This window comes from Panicum hallii, chromosome 2 (assembly GCF_002211085.1).
Source record: "Panicum hallii strain FIL2 chromosome 2, PHallii_v3.1, whole genome shotgun sequence".
Taxonomy (NCBI): Eukaryota; Viridiplantae; Streptophyta; class Magnoliopsida; order Poales; family Poaceae; genus Panicum; species Panicum hallii.
In genome coordinates this window covers 32,660,326-32,666,057 of record NC_038043.1, presented here as the reverse complement: position 1 = coordinate 32,666,057, position 5,732 = coordinate 32,660,326, and the positions used below count along the sequence as shown (strand labels likewise).

The 5,732-nt window shown below is 44.8% G+C and overlaps 1 non-coding gene across 1 annotated transcript; it reads left to right on the top strand.

The window, feature by feature from the left end:
* The first annotated feature begins 1,312 nt into the window (after positions 1 to 1,312).
* On the top strand, positions 1,313 to 1,416 carry LOC112883660. Its single transcript, XR_003226915.1, has one exon. It is a non-coding gene; the product is annotated as a small nucleolar RNA R71 (small nucleolar RNA).
* Positions 1,417 to 5,732: the final 4,316 nt, after the last annotated feature.

Genomic DNA, 5,732 nt, shown 5'->3' with positions numbered 1-5,732 from the left:
TGTAAAATAATTTGATTTCAATTAAGCGATGATTCGAATATTATCTTATTATTGGTTGCCTAAATGGTAGGCAAGATATGGTGATGAAATGGTGGCACGTCATGGGGAGGAGTACGATTGGAGGAGTGATGTGGATGTTGGTGCCTTATACTCAAGTGGGGGAGGGAAGAAACATGGCAGGTTCAGCATGTTGAATGGCGTTATTTATACAAGTGGTGCTTTGAGTCAAGCAAGGTGTTCTCAGTCCTCTCAGAATTCTCGGGGCTACCAATGGGAAAGTGAAAGGGAAAGTCGACTGCAGGAGGAGATAAGGCAGCATAGAGAGGCGATGCAGAGGCAAGAGGAGTGGGCAAGGCAACAACACGAGTACATTCAAGGTTTTTTCGCTCAGCAATGATAGATTCAGGTACTATGCAAGTTTGATATTTTTTCAAGTCCTTGTGCACTTTTCATTGCTATAAGATACTTGATTTACTATCGGTTTTTAGGAAATGCTAGCGGCTACCCTTGGCTCACAATTTAATTTGCCATCTCTTCCTTCGCCTCCTCCTCCACCGCCGACTTTTGTACCATATGTGCGTCTACCGTCTACACAAGTGGTAACTCGTGTAACTAGCAATGCTCAAATTTTCTTATATATACGTACTAAATAGATTTAATTTTGTCTATAATCAGGGTTCGACGAGTACTCATCCTCGAGGAGTTTCTGCCAGCCCGTCCATGCCACCATCGACAGCGCGAAATATTTCTGGAGGTGACTGCATCAGCGGACATAATATTACTCCTCCTTGATTTGTGTTTTCGCGTTTCATTGACATATATGTCATTTAGACTATGGATTTCATGATTGTACTTATTGTATGTATTTGATGATTGTGTGATGATGTATTTCATAATTCTCCTTATGGATATGTTAAGTAATTGCTTATGCATGACTGCGTTATGGATGACTGCGTTTCATAACCGATATTATATACAGCTGTTTTGAGCAGGATTCAAGTATTTTCGTCGGCCTGGGGGGCCGACGAAAACCAAGCTATTTTCGTTGGCCACACTGGCCGATGAAAACAGTACTCTTATTTTCGTCGGCCGCGCTGGCCAACGAAAATGTGAACATATATTCATCAGCTTTGCTAGCTGATGAAAATAGCATTATTTTCATCGGTTGTCGATGAAAAAGAGCTTATTTTCATATACTTTATTCCGTCGGTCTAATTTTGTTGGCCGGCCAACAAAAATAGCTATTTTCAAGAGCTTTCGGGCTATTTTCGTCAGTTTCTAGCCGATAAAATTACACTATTTTCCTGTAGTGATCCCATGATGAGGATAGGCGAGAATGTACTCTTGCAGTCTCTTCCAAGCTTCTAGGATGGATTCCATCCCTATCTGCTGGAAGCTTGATATTTTCCTGTGCAAAGCATTAGTTTTACCTAGAGGGAAGAACTTAGTGAGGAACGCCGCAGAACATTTGTTCCACGTGTCAACGGCTTCCTTGTCCTTGTTCCGCTATTTCGCCTTCCTTAGGAGGGAGAAGGGAAATAGACGGAGCCTGATAACATCAGTTGTGACTCCACGTATCACTACGGTTTCACACAGCTCAAGGAAGTTCTGGAGATGGGCGTTGGCATCCTCGTTTGGCTTGCCACAGAATGGGCTAGCCTGCTCCATGGTGATAAGACTTGATTTTAGCTCAAAATTCACATCCCCGATGTTGATGTTGGGTCCGGTAGCCACATTGGAGGCAGAGGGGATGGAAAAGTCATGTAGAGTCTTCTCAGCCATAGGCTCAGGTGCAGATGGTGCTTGAACGACTGGTTTGGTTGCCGAGAGGATGATCTACGCAAGGTCGAACCTTTCTCACAAGCTTCTCTGGATTTTCAACGAAGTTTGTCAGCAAGGACAAACCAGTCATACACTACCATGATTTTATCCAAGAAGGAGAAAACAAAAGCAACATTAGCCTGTATAAGCTATAGCTATTTCTTAAACACATTGCTAAGAGTATGTATTAGTAAGATCTTTTAAACAATGCCATCACCGGCAATGGCGCTAGAAATGCTTTTTGGCATTTCTTAATGTCATCACCAGGATTGTTAGTCCATAGCAATGGTGCTAGAAATGCATGTTGGTATGTCTTAACGATTACAGAATAAATCGACAAGCACATGGATATACCATTGTAGTATTTCACCCAGATGAGTATTCGGATGTCATTATTTATATTTTCCCATAGGATGGCATGGTGTAAAAGAGTTTTACTAGGTACATATTCATAACAATATGCATAAGCGATAGACTATAAACCATGTAGGGGTAAGTCATGATAAATGAAATATAGGGGTAATGTGACACACACACAAGCCAATCTCATGAATAAAGAATAATAAGTAAACCAAAGGTTAGAGGGAGCATAGGCATAAAAGAGGGTTGTCCTAGAGATATCTACTCAAATTAGCAAGAGTTATAGAACACATGGTTAGAGATAGCATTAAGCACTCAACAACCGGGGAGACTGCCTAGTACTAGTCTGCCAGCAACCTGGAACAACACTTAGACTCCCACACCACATCCGAACGTGGGGGACTACGAAGGACGGACAGGGCTGTCACCACCTGCCGCCTACCCCAACAGACCATGGGATGCAGTCATGTTCGATAGATCCCTCGTACGGAGAGCACCACGTCTGTGCACAAGATCACTACTCTAGCCCCTCCAGCACCCCCACCATGATGATGGCTAGGCGTTACACTAGAGCAAGCCCGAAAGCACACCAAACCGATGCTGGTACTTGAAGCTAAGCTAAACATGATCATATAACTTAAGAGAGCATAAGACATGGCAGAGCATGCTATCAAGATAGTAAGATAACTATGAATCAACTCTGTATTACGAGTAGAGTACCGACGAGTTATATATAAAGCCATACCCAAGGCCGAAGATTGCTCAATGACCCCTAGGACGACTTGGATTTGCTAAGGTAGATAGCTAGCCTTGCTCCACTAGCCTAAGGATTACAAGTCACAACTAGAGAGAAGGAGAGAGGCTTCAAGTGTGGTGTGTGTCAAATGAGAAGGCTCCTCCACTTTTTATAGCTTCCAAGGGCAGTTCCTGGTGGAGGTAAGTATGGAAAACTTTGTAACCGACTTCAGGAGGGCGCTGGAGATCTTCCAGCCAAACTGCACCTGGACGGGATACAGTCTAGGGTCGGCCGACCCCCAGGTGGGGCCGCTAGCCACCGCCTTTGGCCAGGGCACTGACATGTGGGTCTTATCCTTATCCTTTGGGTGTTTACTGCCTTTTTACATCGATTTGCCCTGCCAAGTGGGCCCTCTTTGTAAGCGTGATGCAGGATGGGATCTTCTGTGTATTTCTTCTGCGTCCTCTACGTGTTTTCTTCTTATTTTGGACTTCAATCCTTAAAGAGACAAATATGTGGAGGTGAGATTTTGCATTTAAGGACCGCCAACAGGGATAGCCAAACCTGGAGCTTGATGGTAAAAGCGAGGACACAAGACATAGATTTAGATAGATTCGGGCTACCAAAGTAGCGTAATGCCCTACGTCCTGTTGGGGATGTTGTATATTGCACCCTGCGCTTGGGTGTTGTGTTGCCCTAGTTTAGGTTTGAGTTGATTATGCCGATCTAGGTACCCCTTCCCTCCTTTATATACTCCAGCGGATGGGGTTCCTAATTGGTTATAAGTTAGGATTCCTAGTAGAATTACAGGATAGAGTCCTTGTAGGATTACAGAGGAATCCTAGTAGGAATCTGTCTTCTTCCTCCTTGTGAGTAGCTTTCTTGCGGGTACTTGGGGATTTATCCCTGACAAATATCAATTAAGAGATTAATCAAGAACTTTAGCTATTCTTTCAACCAGTGCCTTCCCTGGCAACGGCACCAAAAATGCTTGTTGGTATTTGTTATGGTCGTAGACAAATCCTCAAGCGCATGGAATACCGTTGTAACATTTTACTCGGGAGTAATCTTGGGTGTTGCATTTATACTTTCAAAGGGAAGGAAACTGTTGTAGAATAAATAAGTTAATGATTAATTCTTGATTGAATATTCAATTTACAAACAGGTGTAAGTATAATATACGGAAAGAGGTAATATGACACACAAGTTAACTCAAACTCATTGCATAGGCATAGGCAGGGAGAAAAGAAGAAGAGAACTACTCGGGACTTATGTACTCCTATCTAAACATACAGTTTATATTGTACACACATACACATATGAATGATTAAGATCCAGCTCTAGGCTCCTAGGTACTACCGGGAGAACCGCACATGACTGGCAGAGGAGCCGCCAGCCAACTCGGCTGTTTTATGGACCTCCTACCCCTCTACCCGAACGTGGAGGATTTCGGAGGATGGATAGGGCTATCACCACCTGCCGCCTACCTCTACAAACTGTGGGATAAAGTGTCATCCAACAACACTTGATTAGCCCAAGCCCATGCCTTCATTAATAAGTGATACTCTAGTACCCTGAGCAGAGCCCCGACCCTCTGGATCAATAGACATCATGCTAGAGCAAACATTTGAATACTGGAACCAGTGCTGTGGCACTTGAATTACTCGTATAATCATGTGAGGTATATGGTACAAGTATAAACTATGCAAAGAGCATATGGCTGACACCGTAGTATATGAACTATGCATACATAAAGATAAAGAAGATAACTCTATCAAGAATATCCAAGAATTGCAAAGTAAGGTAAGAGCTAAAGCCATACCGAATACTCCTAGCAACCTGCAAACCTGTAGAAGAGCTACTTCAGCCTAAACCCCACTAGCCTATGGACTAAAGCAAGAGAGAACTTGAGAATGAGCAACTTGAGGTGTGTCTTTATTTGGAGCCCCCCCTCATATTTATAGCATTGGTTAAGGCGGTTGTGGCTAGTAATTCCTGTGAGCGCAGTAGTAACCGACTTCAATGATGCAATAGGGACGGGCCTAGGATATGAGGTATGGGTATTCAAAATTTTCAAAAGGGTACAAATTTACTTTCACAACCTAAAGTTCAGATTTGAGGAGGGCAAGGTAGGGGATGAGGGAGGCCGATGTGCCCGCAGGCTGCAGCTTGTGCTGCCCCACTTGCTGCCACCCTGGCTTTGCGCCAGCACACCTAGGGAGCCCTGCTCAGATGCCCTGGCTATGTGCACCTGTGTGGTGCTCCGCGCTACGATGGAGCTGTGGCCCGTGGTCCCGAGGACACAAGATACGGAAGCGAGTTGCCGAGCTTGGGTGGCTGGGCGCAGCCGCACGGGGCACTTGGCGCCCGGTCATTGCCGCCGCAATGAGATAGAGCCAGAGAGTATGCGACACAAGGTAGTAGTGGTTGGCTTGGTCAGGCTTCTGCCTTTTGATTGCCGAATTGGGAAAATCTGCCAGGTGCGACCGTGTGGGCCGTTGGGGGTGGGGGTGGCAGAGAAAGGAGGTGGGCTACTATGATTTTTGGAATTGAAGGGGAGTTTGGGAAGTCTGTTATGTGCTCTTTTAATTTTTTTTAACCATATACATAGGACATATTGTGTATACAAACCTTTTTTACCAAAAATATTGGGTATTCAGTTGAATACCCTTGAATTGAACTGGGCTCCCCGGGATGCACCAGGAGCTGCCACATGTCGGTTGGAGGTGAGGGGGCCCACCACTGGTTCAGCCGAACCATGGGCATCACGTTTGCCAGGGTGGCTGGCAGGTGGGCCCTAAGGTCGGTTTGCATG